Source organism: Manacus vitellinus, unplaced genomic scaffold, assembly GCF_001715985.3.
Source record: "Manacus vitellinus isolate BGI_N305 unplaced genomic scaffold, ASM171598v3 scaffold_7_pilon, whole genome shotgun sequence".
Lineage (NCBI taxonomy): Eukaryota > Metazoa > Chordata > Aves > Passeriformes > Pipridae > Manacus > Manacus vitellinus.
In genome coordinates, this window is record NW_021940813.1 from 25,326,321 (window position 1) to 25,345,065 (window position 18,745).

At 40.0% G+C, this 18,745-nt stretch overlaps 1 long non-coding RNA gene across 5 annotated transcripts in view; it reads left to right on the top strand.

The window, feature by feature from the left end:
- LOC108641626 overlaps nucleotides 1-18,745 on the top strand; it is a 38,428-nt gene that overhangs the window by 9,643 nt on the left and 10,040 nt on the right. The window contains exons 1-3 of one of the 5 annotated variants that reach the window (XR_001922163.1): nucleotides 16-125; nucleotides 6,226-6,307; nucleotides 15,208-15,293. This is a non-coding gene — a long non-coding RNA (uncharacterized LOC108641626). Of the gene's footprint in view, nucleotides 1-15; nucleotides 126-267; nucleotides 317-6,225; nucleotides 6,308-15,207; nucleotides 15,294-18,745 lie in introns of those variants that run through there. The other 4 variants (XR_001922165.1, XR_001922164.2, XR_001922166.1 and 1 more) reach the window with 4 other exon arrangements.

The window sequence follows — 18,745 nt, forward strand, 5'->3', positions numbered from 1 at the left end:
CCCCCTTCACCCCCGCTCAGACCGACCCTTCTCCCCCACTCCCCCGCAACCCGGGTGCAACCGGATGGCAAAAATCAAAGCTGGATCCAATTTACCCCAGTTGTCTTCCTTTGAACACTCATAAGGTAGGTATGGTGGGATGCTGCGCTCCCACTCCCCATGTGCTCAGTGAGGTGCCTTCCTCTCCACCCTCTCTCCCCCTCCCCCCCATGCCGCTCTCTATTCCTTAATTGGCTCTATCTTGATGTGCACTTGTTTTGTTTAGCCTATTTTACCATTGCGGACGAGATAGGCAGAAAAAGGAGCGTTTGACTTGGTATGTCTCTCTGATTTTTTTTTTTGTTTCCCCCCCCCCCCCTTTCGAGGTTAATTTGCATTCGAAGTCTAATTCATATTTCAAAATCCTGGCATTTGAGGACTGTATAGGAACAGGGCATTCATTTCTGTTTTTGAGGAGGAGCCTTTCCTGCATTTGCTCCTCTCTGCATAATTTCATTGTGTTCACAAGTGACAGGGATTTGCATCAGTTATTTTGCAATTTATTTTTTAAAAGAGTTGGATCAAATTTAAGGAAAAAAAAATTATTTTTAATATTACCAAGGGAGTAAATACTGGGAATTATAAAAGGACCATACATTACTAACAATGTTGCAAACTTAGAGTTTAAGGCACAGACTATATATTCAGATAAACATATTAATCTGCATTCCTTGGAGTTGGATTTCTGAGTCCTGAACATCCGATTTTGATCATAGTCAGAGAAAGTCAACTATACAAATACTGTGGTGTATTTATAGTTCCTCACATTTATTTACAGGTGATTTTACTGCTGTTTGCTACTCTTGCTCCAGCGCTTTGTAATTATTTCACTCCTGCAAGGCATTTCATAGGATTAGATGCTGCTTTACTCATTAAAGATTTTCGGCTTATCCAGCTGTAACTTTCATCCACAACTCTGGAAATAGTTATGTGGCCACGTGGACTTTATGGAAAGATTATAAAAGATATGTGGATATAAACCAATCTTTTTATACGTCTATGTATCTTTCAGTTCTTTGGATATGACGAAAAATCCGTCTACATTTAGGCCTTTATGGGTCCTTTAAGGACTTCTTTCACATATTTTATTTGTATCTATAGAATGAATTTTCTTTATGTATGTAGGGATTACATGAATGGCATATGTTGCATAATATGCATATGAGGCCTTTCAAGTATTTCTGCACACACACAAATTTATTTTTGACAAATGTATGTGTGTGTGTGTACATGCATGTTTATACATGTGTGTGATGAAAAACATACTGGAAGAGAAAATTGCCCAAAATAAAAAATGTTCATAAAGGAAAAGCTGTTAAAGTAGTTCACTGGGAGTTTGCATCTGGTGCTTTGCAAAAGTCACTTAAGTTGCAGACTTTACTCTAAATACATTTATATACCCCCACTTCAGCATAAAAATCTCTCTGCATGTATTTGTCCTTCTATAACTAAGTGAGGCTATGAATTATGCCTAAAAAGATGCCACTGATATGAAAAACTTGTAAAATAGTAATGAAATATGGAATTTTATATAATGCCAACAACTGTAGCATGATTCTTGGCATAAGCAGTTTAGTGCAATTTCATTTGTCTGAACCAGAATGATATTACAAAGTGAATTAATAGAACATTAGTACTGAAAAAAAGAAACACTTCTTCCTTTGAAATATGAAGTGCCACTAACTTGAGATGAAACCTGAAAGTCAGTGAATAATATATGGGAAATATTAATATTTTAAATGTATCATATTTAAAATTGCTGTGAACTTAAACAAGGTTTCACATCAAGAAAAAACAAGTAATTCATTTTAGGTTCCAATTTTATATGCAACATTTTACAAAAGATGCGCTTCACTAAAGAAGGGAAGTCAGGTATGTAAGCATATTTTGTAATTTTGCACATGAAATAAAGTCATTATGGAATATGAATTTAATTTGGAAAATGATAAAAAAGAATATTTATTTTATTTTTTCTACTGTGCTGCAAGGAAAACATTTTTAAGTAGCTGATTGAGCAGATGAAATGAACTGATATGGTCCATAATACCCACATGGGCTTTTATACCTTGTGAAACCACATCACAACAGAACCTTTATAAAAAGTATGAAGTCAAGTAATGCAGTCATATTTTATATTTAGAATGGGAGTTGATATGATTCAGCCTAATGTTGTAAAGAGTGAGCCCTCTGGCACTTGGCATTACATTATTTTAAAATTACTCCTGCAAGGAAAGTTAGTAGAAAGAGGGTAGCAGTGTTGAAGCCTAACACTGAAGCTCAGGGGCAAATTGGGGTGCCACTGCCTGTCCTGGCTCTGGTTTAAGTGAGGACAAAGTGTCACCCTTGGTTCTCTCCTTAGTTCAAAGTCTGTTGGCTCCAATGTTTCAATACCCTTCTCCAACGAGCAGGTACAGCTCAGCCTCTGGAAGCCAAACCTGTGCTCCTTAAGATGGGCCAAATCCTCCTTTTCACTTTCATTGAAGCCACTTGGAGTTTTGTCTGATTGGAATGACATGTAGGATATGTATGACTGGGCATTTTGAGCAATTGGGGAAAAAAACCCCTACCCAAACCCAAACATGTCTTTGCATCAATGGAAAGTGTTGGATGTGTCTGAAAGGGCAGTTGAGTGTTCTGGGAAAGACTAAGTCTGCCATGACTCTAAGTGCCTATGAACTGTCTTGTGGGAGGACAGCAAAGTCTGGTTAGTCCATAGCCTGGTTCCCACCTACTTAGCTGCTCCCACTAGGAGCTAGTTGCAGGTGCCACAGAAGAAGACAGGTTGGTGGTGGAGAAAAGGGTACACGGTTGTCACTTGCTACACAAGCAGATCTCTTTCTGGTCAATTTTGCCCAAAGCCCTGGGATATTTGCTATGGTTCTCTCAATTATCTCCCAATAATTTCAGTAGCTTGTATTTTCATTACAAATGCCCAGTGTCCTTTGGAAACTCACTACAGATATCTTAAATTCAGAATAACTGTGATGGGAAAAAAATCATGCTTTTCCTTTTTATTCAGTTTTATCACAATCACAGTTTATTTAAATATACATTTCTCTGCTGTGAAATAACCTTTCTTTCCACATTTATACCCATGTGCACAATGCTAACTCATAGCAGAAAAACATTTTAGAACACTGTGCCATGCTTATAGGATAATTATTAATCTTGTCAGAATAAAAAGTGTGCTAAAACTATTCCATACAAAGGTTTGTGCCTTAACGTTTTTGAAAAATTTTTTTAAAGTAATCAGAGATGTCATAACAGAGGGAGAAACCATACGATATATAGCACATAGTAAAAGTATATGACTCCTACAGGACTATTTAGAAATACACAAAGCTTATTTTTTCTCCTCTTGGTTAGTAGACTACTTGAGGAAAAGGTATGTTTTTATTTTTATTCCTGCTTTTGTCTATGAAGACAATGGGAAACTACAATTTCCAGATTTTAGTAGCTATAAATGGTATAAAAATAAGGAAGAGAGATGTTAATGATACATATCTGGAGGGATAAATACACAATAATCATGCACTCTGACAGCAGAAAGAAAAATTATTTGACTATAAAACCAATGCTAAATACAAGCAGAATAATATTGTTCTAGTGAGAAATATAGCAACTAAAATGATACAACAAAAAGACACTTTTGAAACTCCCTGTATGCTTAGAACTTTTCCAGTTGAATATTCCTTTTTAATGTTTTGTGACCACTGAGATATAGTTAGTGAACAAGCCAGTCAAAACTTTTCTTTGTTTTCCTACCCCATATCTACAAATCCAAAAATGCAACCTGTAGCAATTCCACTTGATATTAGGAAGGTGATTTTCCTGTTTGTTGCTTGGGTTTTGCTTGAAACTTGATTTTGTGTACTCTGACTCGTGCTGAAATTTCTGGGGCGTGCAGCAGTGTTTGTAGGGTCATCCACTTATTTTGTGTGGGAGGGCCAGCTTTTTCATACTGGGGATTCATTCAGGCACAGGAAAGGGATACTGCAGGGTAGGGACTATTTTTCAAGAGTGTTGGGCATTTACCCTCTCATTTGACTTCAGTGAGAACTCTGAAAACTCATTATTAAAAGTGCCCATTTTTCTTTAGAAAGTGAAATGTGGACATAGAAATCTGATAAATCTCTTTTGTCTCTGGTTGAAAAAAATGGTAAAATGCTATAGCTGGAAATGTCTCTTTTTATCATTGAATAGGTTTCGCGTCAGCCCTTTGAGTATAAAGCACAAACCTACCTTTCCCCATGTGATAACTGTTTATTTTGCCTTTTTGTTCTGAGGTAGAAAAAATGATTAAACCACTAATGCCCCAAAAAACCCAGACAGAAATAATAGAAATTATTCTTCATTACTCAATTAAGAAAATAAGAAATTTGGAATCTGCGTATGGTGAATTATGATTTTATATGCTGCTGATTTGACTTTTTGAAATTAGTATCTTCGTACTGAACTCTTGCATATATTTTTGTTACTGTTAGGAAAGAATAAGATGCACATTTCAAAGACCTGTTAGAGGGACAGCTTTTTGAACTGTGACATGCTGAAGCCTAGGAAAAATATAGCAAATGTTTTGAGGAGCAATCATGATCTGGGGAGAGGAGAGTATCCATAGATGCCTCTCTGCCAGTGAACCCTGTAGCAGGTCATGTGCACCTGGGGCTACGGATTTCTCTTCATAAGAGGAGTAGCAGGAGAACCAAAACACAACTGGTTATTGATTGAAGTTCCCTCAGTGCAACACTATCAAGTTTTGGGATCAATTTTGGCTGCATGGTGTCAAGCTGCAAGTGGGAAAGGGGTCCAATCCAAACCGTTTTGCACCACCAATGTCCACACTCAGGGGATAATTTCTTTGTCTGCAAGTGGTGGTTGAAGCCATGACCCTTCTCCCAGCAAAACCCAGGACAAGCTGGCCCCATGGCTCCCAGCAGGACTTGTGGTCCCTGGGGGAGGGATGCACCACTTTTTTGTGTGGAACCCACAAGGCTCCCCTCTGCATCCTGATGTCAGTTTTCCTCTGGTTTCATCTCTAATCTCTCTGTTAGGTTTTTTTAATTTTAAATCCTGGCTTCGTCTAGAAACGATTGGGCTGCGCTCAGCACCGCCTGTCTTGATAGGTTTGAAATTCCTGGGAAACCTCAATACTGGCACTTTCTAAACACAGTGAGAAAAGCACAGTGGAATATTAATGGGAGAAGCACATTTTAAAGGGGCAACACCACTTTGTAATTTTCGTCTGTTAAAATATATCGGTCAGGGCAGCTTGGGGGAGTTGCAGCAAAGCCACAAGTGTTCTTCACAATTTAGAGCTTCTGTGTTTTAATTATTTCTTTTTTGCTGCCACTGTGAAAGATCCCTGGAGACAATGGGGCTGTGACACTGAGGAACAGGTTATCCTCATTGTGCAGGGAGCACCATAAAAAACACAAAACAGAGACACAGAATAAAATACATCTCCCTCTGTCCCTTCCCATTTTCCCTATTTTCTGCTGTTACAGTAGTTATGTTACATCAGCAGTGGGTAAAAAGGAAAAAAACAAACAGATGGAAATGTGTGTCTAAACTGACAGAGCCTTTGTAAATTTTAAGAACTATCTCAAGGAAAAAAAAAATAATAATAATAAAATAACAACAGTAATAATAATAATAGACATTCTACACTGTTATGGATTTTATTTATTTAAGCACAAATTTATGGAGCTGGCCACACACTAAAAATTGAAGAGTTTGGTACTGCAGTTGCTTTGGTGTATTTTTCAGCATTGTAATGGGCTACAGGGAGACAAAGGAGAATATGAATATATGGCAGTTGGTCTTTAGATTTGGGTGACATTTTTGCTTGTTTTAACTGTCTTTTTAAAAAACTTATTTTTCTTCTATCATGCTATTGAATTGCAGCAGATATTGATATAGAAAAGCTGGAATTATTTAATAACCAAAATTAGAAGTGATTTTTGTAGTATATTTCTTATTAACAACCTCTTGATTGATAAGGAATCCTGAGGTCCAGGCTAAACTCACCCATGGTGAGAAAGAGTGAGATGATAGATGGACATATTTCTCACCTTCAAAACAGGTTTCTTTAGAAAGCAGTAGAAAGCAAACCCTTTCATAGAGCATTAAAAAGCAAGCTCAAACATGACACTACTGTCACACCTTTCATGGTACTTTTTTTTTCAGGAGTCTGCCCCTGATTTTAGTCCAAAGGAGCTGCTCTTTGAAATGGCGTGTCCAGCTTTGGCGTTTGCCTGCTGAGGAAGAGGTATGCCCTTTGTCCCTCACCTGCAGATGGCTTGGATGCTTTTACTTTCCTGAAGCGAGCACTTCCCAGTGGGCTGCATTCAGAAAGTGCTTTTCATAGCAGTAATACAGAACCAAGTTACAAAAGAATATTAATCCAATACATTCCAAAATTCAAATATGTGTGATTAATAAGCATTATTATCTATAAATAAGGCTCTAATGATACTTTGGCAGTGTTGTAAACACAAGAATCAGAAGCAATTATTGTCATTATTGTTCTGCAAGTACTTTCCATGAATACCAAATGGATATTACTGTCCAGCTCCTCGGCACATAGAAATCCTGTAAAGAAACAGTTGTCAGTCAGTAAGGCCTGGCTGACTGCTGTTAACTACATTTTTCTAAAGTGCAGTGTACCTAAAGACAAAGCCCCTGAGTTATTGAGAGTAAGATGGTTGATTAAAAAAATTATTCTTTGTGTTTTGCAACCCCCCAAAAAATGTTAAATAAAGCCTATGATAAAGTTTTCACATCCTGTGAGAAGAACAGTTTGTGTGATGGCTGTGATTAAAAAGGGAAATGGATTCTCTGACAAAAAAACTGCCTTTCTTTATGTGAAACCCACAAAGGTGAGAAGGTCCCAGCTAAAAGGTGGTGTGTAAATAATGACACTCCCCAACTGTAAGAGGTAGCCCACTGCTAGTTTTCAAGGCATGGGATCAAAGGGGCATTCAAGTCTCATCACATTTACCTCTCCCCAGTTTGTACAGGTTCCATAGACTGGAGTCACATTGTCGGCCAGGTCCCGCTCTCTGTGACACCCCCACTTGCCTGCCTTTGGCAGTCTCACCTTCCTCACCAAACCTTGCTGCTTTAGACGGCGCCAGCCAACAGCAGCATTTTGTGGTGGGTGTCATGTTGTTCTTCAGATGCCAGGGTGTCATCGCGAGCGGGAACAGTGTGGGTCTGACTCTCTGAATATGCAGAAAGAAAAAGTAAAAAAAAACCCAACCAAACCCCAAACAGTAAGCTTTACTTTCCAAATGTGTTCAATTCTTCTTTCCTCTCCTCGATATTTGGGGCGTGCAGCACCCTATACCATGTGGTTTAACATTTTGTTCTCTATTTGTAGGTCAACATTTCCATGATTAAACTTCATCCTTTATTCAGCCTGTTCTGGCTAGGCTTTGCAGCACATGTGATATAAGCTGTTTTCACAGCTAGTAGGCCAAATCTTACTCTGAATAAGGGAGCCAAACATATGTGACTGAGTCAGACACTTAAAGCAACTCCCTGGTAAATGGGAGATAACTCCAGGTGCAGTGATGAACACTGAGAACCAAAAAAGTGGGAAGGGTGGCCAGCATTCCTCTGTACAGGAAAAGAGATATTCTATGCACACAGGCGATGAAATCATAACCCTGCCCAAATTTTGTTCTCCCACATTTGCCTAAGGATACAGAGCCCTCTTCACTGGAGTTACTGGAATCTTTCCATTCGGGGTCAGGACAGCCTGGAGTAGGCTCAGCTGCAGCCAGGCATGAGACAGGTTGTGCAGGAGGGGGATATGGTGGGAGGAAGTGAGGCCCTTTCTGAAGAGCCCACCTTGCATTTGCAGCATGCACAAGGAAGTTGCTGGGGGAACATGAAGCACTTTGCATATGGCATTGCATTTCTTTCAGTTGCCCTCTTTTCATCACCTTTACCTGTCTCATTTATTGACTGAGGTTGGTGGTTCTTCTTTTACCTGGGGGCAGGTATCAGTTGCTTTAAGTCCATGGGGTTGGACTGGGTGACTTCTCTGCATAAATTTCTGGAAATGCTGGCCACCCAGAGTAAGAGTTACCCAACCCAATAATCCGAGGTGCAGAGGATTTGTGTTGAAGGACTCTCTTTCTGGCTGTGTGGCCAGCAGCCCTCCTCCTGTCCTTTGTTACCATCATCTGGTAACTGTTAGGTGCTGAGAAGCCTACAAGACTTGTCAGGCACAAACAGAAGGGCCAAGGGAGTAGATGGGCGTCATAAATAATCCAGACCTCCTGTGTGGTTGCTGTGTGACATTCCTACCTTCACCAGGGCTGGACTGGTCTGGGATGTCAGATTGCTACGCAGCAAGTACCAGAGTTGACTAGAGTGAATAGCAAAGGAGAACTCCTGCAGTAGGTCCAGAGAGGACATGTTTTTCTCAAACAGACATGGCTGTACCCATAATATTGCAGAGAGAGGACTGTGCTTTATGTCTCTAATTTGGTGTTGAACTGTAGCATCACAGAGGGCAGTTGACAATGAACTGTTTCCCACAGGAACAAGCCTTCCAGAGTTCCACTTGGGCTGCCTCCCTCAGCTAAAGGAAATACAGGCGATGTAGATAGATGTAGGACTTTCAGTGACTTTTGCTTTTGTCTTTTTTTTTTTTTCATGGCACCCCTTCTTTAGCTTTTGTTCATCTGCTTTGTTTTTTTCAATAGCTTTTTTTCATTTAGGAAAAAAATGTTCCCATCCAAAAGTAAATCAAATCTGTTTTCTCGATCTTCAGTGGATAAACTCAAATAATGATTATTGTGGCTGTGTGAGTACTGTGCTATCCACAGTTTAGAAAGTCCTGTCTTGGTAACACACACAGGATGAAATGTATGCACTAGTCTGGGGCTTTGAGGGCTGGCCTCATGGTTGGGCAAATCCCTCATCGTGCATGTGGGCATCTGATCAGCTTCTCTGCTATTGCATTGGGAAGAAAAGCTGGCTACAAGAAGTTACTGAGGACTTAATAGAGGGCAGGTGCCTTCAATGCTTGTCATGAGGTTAGAGGATGCTGCCCTGAATGAGGCACAGAAGTAGATGATTTGGTCTGGTGTGCCTGGTGACATGAAACGGTGCAAGGCAGGGGGAGGATGAATTGCACACTCCTGGAAAGCAATAGGGAGAGTAGCATGATTTTGCCCTCGCTGGAATGAAAGTTAATCCAGAATACACTGGAATAAATCCCTACGTGCATCAAAGATACATTGGTGTCAAATTAGTGGAAAGGAGAGGGGAATTGAGGCCAACTAAGATCTGCCGATAGGGTCAAGTGGCCTCTCTGTCCTTGGGTCTACCTTTTGGAAACATAAACTGCACCTCAGTTTCACTTTTAAAAATGAGCCAAATCCTGATGCGTACAAAAAGCAAGAGGAGTGGAAGAAGACGGGAAAGTTCTGTGATGAGAGTGCGAGAGAATCACAGCATGGTACAGTGATGTGAAGTTGAGGGAAAGAAAATTAAGATTTTTCTATCTGTTTTTTTAGACAAAAGAGGTTAAGTTACTGTTTTCTTATGCTTAAATAACAATCTCCCTCTTCCATGTTATAAAAGATCTTGGGACCATACAGGAATGAATTAAGACTGTGGTACCAGACATAATTTCAAGTTAATAAAGAGATGGTGTGTTTTGTATTATCTTTTCTCTTGTTTCTGATTGTCTTTTTTGGGGGGTTGATATTACCGTAAGTAAATACATTTGCCTTTTGTTTCACTTTCCTCTGGTGACCTATTTCATTTAATTAGAAGGAAATGTATAATAGGAAATGAGTATCATCACACTGGGCTCCATCCAAAGCCTGTGAAATCATCAGGAACCTTTCCCGGGCTCTTCACTAGCACCAGGTCTGGCCTAGCAGAAAAAAGGGGCTATTTCCACCTTATCTGGAAGAATGTGTGCTGCCAGCATAAAAATATTATAGTCCTCATTTTAAGGTCTGGCCCAGATACTAAGGAATGATTTTGCTACTGCATATGCCTCTCTGTGCCACATGTTTCACATCTGCGGCAGCACGTTAAAGGATAAAGGTTCCTAAAACTTTAACTCTGAATATACATATAAAAAGAAGATACAAATTAAGGAAAAGATAAAAGATATTGATGGAAGTAGAGGAGATGCTCTTTAACATGCATATTATTGACTCAATAGATTGTTACGGCTTCAGAGCTATTAGGGTCTGCTGTGTCAATGTGTACTTAGGGACTGTTTAATATGCAGATGGTTGACATGACAGACTGGAGCCATTACAGTCTATCATGTCAGGGGGGATGCATGAATACGCACTTTGCCAACACTGTAAAAAGTCCCTTTAAAATGCAGGAGCAGTTTTTAAAAATAATTTAATAGATTCAGAGTTTGGATTTATCAACAGCAAAAATTATTTCCAAATTAAGTCATTCTCCATGTGGAATGTGCAGTCAGGAGTACAGGGTGTAATCTCAGATACGCAGCTCCTATCAAATCTTGTAAAATTAGCTATTGCACTTGTGCATGTGTAGAAGAGATCAGAATCTATCTGTCGGCATGCGTCTTTTTGAAGAATGTAGTTTTGTCTTTTTGAGGGGTAAGGGAGAATGTCGTCTCTTTTTTCATTCAAATAATCTTCAGTAGCAATTAAATAGCTTATGCTACCTAAGAGATCAGTTATTACAAGATAAGCAGCATGACAGTTTGGAAAACCGAATAAGTCTTTGATTATTTACTAAGTTTTGATATCTGCTATTTGCCTCGAAATGCTAAAAAGTGAAGTATAAGATACAAACATGAAAGACTCATTTGATCATCATAAGGAAAGGAATCAGTAGTTTTGCTTTTCTTTTCCTCAACAACTTATTTTTTATTAAAATAGCAAAGCCAAGTGTTGTGTTTAATAAGATATATTTTTTTCATTTGAATATCAAATGGAAAAATACAATTAAAATATTTCTACTTTTACATTAATTGTAGGCTATATTTCAGCAACGCATATATCTAAGAAGCTCAGCATACACATTTGGTATATATTAGATTCTTCTAACAGATGCCTAGACCTCTTCCCCTGATTTTTAATGTTCTTTTTTATGGTAGTGATCCAGGGACATTTTAATTTGCAAGCCTGTGAATTTGGAAATAATACTTGTAGTGGGGCATTATGTCTAGTCCATTCCCTCTAAGTTTATTGTCCTGTGTCACCTAGCTCTGATTTTAGCTGATTTGCTGGACTGAGTCGCACTGTGCAATTCCAGCACAAAATTCACTGAGCAAAAGCACTCTGCCTTGCAAATAATAGTAACTGTGCAGTATTATAAAGGCCTTTCCTCTTATCTGTGGGACAGCTGGGGGACAAATCTTTCTAAGAAGTGCATTTTCAGGCAAATGTGATGGCTGATTTTTGACAGCTCATTTTACTGCCTGGTGCTAACAGGGAGACCACTGAGGTAATCAGGATGTGGTGGTGATGGATAGGGCAAGTACCAGGAGGTAGAAATGGACATTTCCCATAATCTGTTACACACAGGTGCTTCTGGGTCTTCTGTGAGATTTCTACAATGACACAGGAAAGCCAGGAAAAGCTTAGGGAAAAAGAGGGGTCTGGGAAAACCCAGGATATGGCTTCTTCTTACATCTGAATGAATTCACCCTATGCCCCAGGAGAAGTCCCTAGCAGGAGATGCCTCTCCTTGTGCTGAGTTACCTCAGCAACAAGGAAGGACCAAGCAAGAGGAGCCTGAGCTGCTGGAAAGTGTATCATAGCCTCAAACTGCATCAGTGCCAATGGGAAAGATGCACCTTGCTCCTTCCCCAGCTCCTGGAAGGCAGGCACATCCCTGTGGTTGCTCTTGGCAGCTGGTGGCAACCACAGCTGCAGGAGTGGTGGTCCCCACAGCCCTTCTTGCTCCATCTCTGACCATCGTGGTGGTTGGGACAGGGGCAATGTGGCTCTCCAGGACTCTCTGCCCTTTTTCCCCAGAGCAGCCCTGGAAGCTCCATATCCCTTTCTGTGTACCCATGTGCAGGGAAACATCATCAGCTGAAAGAGGCACGTATGAGGGTGCAATGTGGAGTGCTGCATTACCTGGTGCTAATCAATAAAGTGAAAATGTAGCTTTTTGACAGCACTTGTAATTCTGACTATTGCAATGGTGTACCATTTCTTTGAATGCACTATGCTTCTGTGCCCCATTAAAGCATGGTTGGCATCGCTTTCAACTATTCACAAATGCTGAGATGTTGAAAAATGTAACATTTACAAAAGATACATCTGGTGTATATTTACAAGGCTCAGGAATCATTTAAATAGTGCCTGTGCCATCACCATATTAGGAGAAAAGTTAGTCCCAGCCGCATATGTGAAATCAGTAGTCGAACATGTGCTGGTTGAAAGTCCACTGCTATGACAGAGGATTTTGGGGTGTTAAATGTGAACATATCAACCTAGGTGTAGCACCTGATTGAGATAAGGATAGATGCACGTGACATACGTGATAACTGCCCATAGACACCTGTTTCAAACGGCATGGTCACAAGAGGGTCATGGGTTTGGAGGAATAAATCCTTAAATATTTTTTTATTAAAGAAGAATCTTTGGCTTCTCACTGGGAGATGTCATCATACCTTTTCCTGTTCTTCAATGAAAATTGTAAGACCTACATAGCTAAGAATCAAGAAGAAAGCTATTGAGCAGCTTCCTTTATATCACATAACATGTCAAGGACAAAAAGGTGTTTGTCTTCTCCTGCCAGTGCAATACCACTTAAGTTACATTCGAAAACTATTTTTTAATTAATGCAATGGGTCATGTTTTCACCACACTAAGGCAGGAAATTCAAGGTAAACCAGATACTCCTTTTCTCAGTCAAACACACATGAATTAAGCATCTAGCATCAGACTTAATTTCAATTTCTAGGTCTGTAATTGAATCTAGCTCAATGTGAACTTTTTTTTCTGCACCATCACATTGATATCTGGATGTTAGTGACATTATTTAAAGCAACAAATCAACCTATAGGACTGTGTTCAACTATATGTCATATGACAGTAAATGGAATAAAAAAAATGTTTCTTTTCTCTAGGGGCAGATTTGTTAAAGAGTTTTCATCTTTTGTCAAGATATTTAATCTTGGAATGTTTTTAAAAAAATGCAGTTTGTACAAGTGCAGATTTCTGCATGCACAGTTTGCCTGATTGCTAATTTGGCTGAACACACTTAGGCTTAACACAGGCAAATGAGAGAGGAAAGATAATTTTTGCATATATCCTTCTGAGTCAAGTGTGAGTCCCTGGACTCTATAAGGGAAGCAGGCATCCACTTTTAGGGCTGAAGGCTGTCACTCTGGATCACCCTGTACATCAGTCTCAGTTCATGCATGTCAATGAGAACAAATCCTAACAATGAGCTGTTGAGTGATGCCAGCAGAAATGCATGTTTCTGAAAGCTTCAGGGTTTTGGAGAAAGCAGCTGAAGGCGACTCTGCGGCACTCACCAGTGCTGCCTTACTGAAGGAGGGTGAGAGTTTGGCACAAGCCTCCCACGTAATGGACAATTTTGAACACACCTTTGTTTTTCAGCAGTCTGAGTAAAGCTGGTATGGGACTATAGAATTAAACCAAAATGCCCAACCATATTATTTCCTCAGAGGGGTTCACTACAGAACAACCTAACCTAAATTATTAGCGCTACTAATAATTACTATTATTCATTGCTTTTGGTAAGCCTGTCGCTCCATCACAGTAGCAATCATGTGCTGGGATGTGTACTGCTTAGGACATCAGACTCCTTTGGAAGTGGATGATTGTTTAATTGATAGATTGTAAAGATGGGCTGACCTATTGCTTTTTCATGTTTTGCTTTGTTTCTGTTGCCTGGACTCTCGCAGCTCCTTAGTATCTTTCCTGATCCATCATGTCAAGCTGGCAGCTGTGCCTCCTCTACACACTGCCTGACTGCCCACCACGAACCAGATTTCACTCTCAGACGCTTGGTGTATCCTCCTCCCTCACTGTCTTCTCACTGGAGAGCTGATTTTGCCTGCACCTCTATTAAGCAGCTTGATTTTAATGGGAACAACGGCTTCTGCCATGGGTCCTTCTCAATCCAGGGCACTAGGCATGCAAGGACACAGGAGGGCACATTCCCAGATGTCCCTAGGTGTGTACTATGTATCCAAGATCAGGCTCTTGCCTGACATCTGTGGACTGAGCCCCCCACTCACACAACTGAATGGTCCTACTCAATACCGTGGCCATTTTAATTTGGAGATATTTCCTACACTCTGTGTAACTTCTGCCCTCACTGTGGGCTCTCTGCTTTTCTCAAGCTTAATTTCTGTGTGCCATGCAGGCCCTCAAAGGATGGCATCTTAACAGAATAAATTCCATTTTACATTGGTCCACCTCGAAAATTTTCCTCAGAGGTTTCCACCTCCTCCCTAACACTAGGAAAAAATGATTGGAAAGTGGTTGAAATGTTATAAGCAGATTTTCAAGAAGGAACAGATTTTTTTTTTACTGCCAAGCTGTATAATAGGTGTTTTTGAGAGGTCGTTAACTTCAACAGTATAGTCAGAAACAGTGTTACACCCCATACTGCATCCATCATTAAGCAATTAAGTTACTCATAGGCTTTTACATTTATTTACCTTGATGGAAAGATATGTTTACTGAACCTGAGTACAAATCAACATGAGAAGGTGGAAGTTCAGAGTAAATTTGACTAATGATGATGTGTTTTCATCCCTAAAAGAAAGAAAAAAGCCTCCCTGCTTTTGATGCTATTTTATCTTCATTGGAAGGGATCCGAAATGATCCCAACTGTCATGTGAGCACTCAGTTAGGCTCAGATCCTCTTTGATTGCAGCTGAATATCTCTTTCCGTTGGCTCATACCTTCCCTTATATGAATACAGTGTACAGCACTTCAGGTTGTTTGTTGAATAGCGCTTTAACTCTTCCTCTGTGAATGCCCTTACAATTATATCTTTAAGCAAAATGTGGGCTGTGGCCGCCTGTGCCCGAGGAGATGTTAATGTGGCTGCATCACTCATGTGAAGGAAAAATTTCCTCTTGGTTTCAGAATAACTTCTAAAATACGAACAAGCCATATTTCTTCCAGTGAAACTTAATTATCTCTGCTTTTTTTTTAGGCCTGCTCTCTTCTCCACTCTTGGTACAAGGATTTTTCTCTCTCCAAGTAATTCCTCAGCATTGCCTTGAAAGACATCTGCCACACGTGAGCATCCTCCACAATCTCTAAGATACTTTTGTTGTTTTTCTTCTTTGAACATTTGTTTTTTTGAGATGACATTGACAGACATGAGGCCTAAGTCTGGAGATGTTCTGTGGGTAGAACTCACATTTATTTCAGTATGTTGAGCAGCTTTAGGATCTGATCCATATTGAAGACTAACATGGCGTAATGAGGCCTGGGCATATAAAACAATATGTATTCTAACACAGCTCACTCAAAACAAATATGTTCCCTTCTCCCGGGCTGGTATAAACAAACAATCTCCATTGTGTTCCACACTGTTCTGTTGCACTGCCTTGCACATAGCAAGAGCTTGGCTTCCCTGTTCACAAAAATGGGATCTCCATCCTGTGACATGGAGCTTTCTGCTGCATGCCCAGACAGATCGGTACCTTAGGACACTGTTCCTAAAAACTGACATTAGGTCTGGTGTTAAATCCTAAATGCTTTATGGGCAAAGTTTTCTTGTACAGATATAATTAAGAGGGTCTTGTTTCTGAGTCCTGTGCACTTCAGTCTGACAAAACTGACTCTGGATTGCACAGTTGGAAAGCAGAGAATCAGTGTAACAGTTGATGCAAGATCTGCTCATGCTGACCCATAAAATCTTCTCCAATATCTAAATTTCCTTGAGATAAAAATCAGCAGCTGTGTGAAAAATTCGTGATGACTCGAGGTGGAAACATTAGCAGGGGAGAGTTCAAAACTCATGTGTGAGATCCATTGTCTGTGTGAAGTGCAGCAAGTTTGAACCCAGGTGTTCCTTGTGTGATTGAACTCAGACTTTTATGCCATTCTGCAAAGCCATTACCCTCTCCTGTAACTTGTGCTAGAAGCGGAGTGAGCTGTTCTGGCACTGAAATGATTTCATTGTTAGGCTAAGTGTTACACAGATGGCATTCTTAAATGTAAAATTCTTTTTATGATTCTTTCAATTTCATATTTATTTCATTAGATCATTATTTATGTTAAAGAGTCACTATTAATCTGAAACGTGCTCAGCTTGAAAGAAAATGTTGAGAGGAGTTTCAGGTATCTGATCCTTAATCCTTTAGTTTTTGTGTTTTGCATTTTCCTATTTAAAATGGTTTTTTGTGTCTCTAGGTGCTATGTGACAGATCCACACAAACAACAGAGGGGAAAGAGCCTCACTTAACTGATTAGAGGAGTGAAGCAGTGAAAGGGAATATGCACAAAGCGCTGCCAAGTTCACAGAGCAAAGGAAAAGATAAAAAAAGAATCATTTCACTGGCTTTTTTTTTTTATAGAGAGTAATGTGAGGTATTTCTTATACTAGCAGCAGGGAAACAATTTTCAGACAAAAATGTGATTTCTTAATCAAGGGTCTCTAATTCAAAATATATTTATTTAATAAACAGTAATTATGATAGCAGCAACTACTCATTCATATCAATAATTCATTCAGAAGTAAACCATATCAACATATTAGCATTTATTTTTCCATTTAATAGGCTGTGATTTAAAATAAATGTAAATCATCATAATCATTCAGCTCCATATGCTGGGAAAGAAAAAGTCACCTTAAACCAGATGCATATTGTGAAAAAAAAAAGAAAAAAAAAAGAAAAAGGGGAAGACAAGTTGTTCTAAAGAAACAGCATATGGGAGCAGATCTTGAGCTAGGGTAAAGATATGGTGCTTTGTAGATGTCAATGTAGTTTTAGATTAGATATTAAGAAGAAATTCTTCACTATGAGGATAGTAAGGTACTGGAACAGGTTATCCAGAGAAGCTGTGGATACCCCATCCCTGGAATTGTTTAAGGCCAGGTTGGATGGGACTTAGAGTTGCCCGGTGTAGTGGAAGGTGTCTCTGCCCACGACAGTGGGGTTGGAACTAGACAGTCTTTAAGGTCCCTCCCAACCCAAACAAATCTGTGATTCTATGATTCGATGATAGCAAGGCTGAGTTATGCCAAATGAGATTCTAGTCAGTAATTTTCAAGAACTGGGAGTCACATACTGATTTCTGTCTTTTAGAAAATAGATAAATATGATTTCTCTCAGTTTTAATTAGGAAAAGGCAGTATGCGTGATCAAGAAAATTCTAGTTTGAAGTTGCTTATGTATGGAAAAAATCCATCCCTGGCTGGGCTTCGCAAATGAAGATTTGGGATGGAAAAAAAAAAATAGGCTCTTTGCAAGTCCTAAGCTGACTCTGCACTTGTACCTGCTTGTGTGCTTGGAGCTGTATTTATTTTTCCTGTCTCTATTTAGACAAACCCTCTCCTAACTTGTACCCCTGATTTACCCACATCATTTTGTCAGCTGACAGCTCTTTTTCAGCTCCCTAACCCCTCAGCACTCCTGAGGCACTCCTGCTGAACACTTTTGTTTCTGTACCCTGTCTGAGATCCACAAAGTGGCATTTGGAGGCTGTGGAGCAGGGTTGTACTTCTTAGGAAAATTTTTTTTTTTTTGCTTTGGACACAGGGAAAAAGCAATGAAGGGCTCAAGCCCCGGACAGCATATGCCACTGCTGCTACAGCGTCTCAAGCAGTTGGTGTAGGTCTTGTCTTGCTGCTTTTTTGTTGCTTTAGCTTTCAGTGGGTGAGGCTGTGGTGGGGAGTAGGGTGTCACTGCTCTACTCATTCTGTTCCCACATCCAAGCTAGCACTGATGGCCTTGCCACAGCCATGTGGCCCTCTTGTCCTCTGATGAGCTCAGCAAAGCCCTTTCTCTCCCATAGACAGAGCGTCCCATATTCCGGTAGGGAAAATAAGGCTGTGCATCACTCCTTTCCCTGAATTATTGCAGTGATACCCTTAGAGGACTGAGGGAGGTGGTGGCTGCAGCCACAACGCTGTGAGCATGGTGCAGGTTAACTCTGTAAAAGGGTGTTTTCATATCCTTGCAGGTGAGTTTTGTCACCTGTATAGTTATCATGTCACTTACTCTTCCAAGGCCATTGGTGCTTTCCCAGTAATGACTGCCCTGCACATGTAGCCTGCTCTGCACGGGGATCTATAGTCTCAGGTAGTCAAGTTAAAGTGGTACCTGACTTTTTTTTTTCCCAGTCTCTGCCATGCTTTACATTGTTAGTATTCCTCCAACAATTTTTAAGGAGAAAAGTGAGTCATGTTTGATTTTCCCTATTTTAGTAGAGAAGAACCATGTTTTTTCCACAAGTTATTGCATTATTCTTCTCTTTGGTGTGGCTCTGATTTAGTGCTGGATGAAGCTCAAAAGGAGGATTAGTGTAGATAGATTCCCATATGCTTGGATGCATTTCTGAACTGTGTACTATCCTCGCTACTTTTGATAGAAAAAGCTGGGCTATAAACCTGATAAGAACAGGCTTCCATGCAAAGATGTTTAGTATTTCCTGCTTCCATTTGGGCCAGGAATAAGGCACATCCAGCCCCTTTTGGCCCTGCTGCTCTTGGTCATGGGTTTGCCTGAAATTTAGTAAAT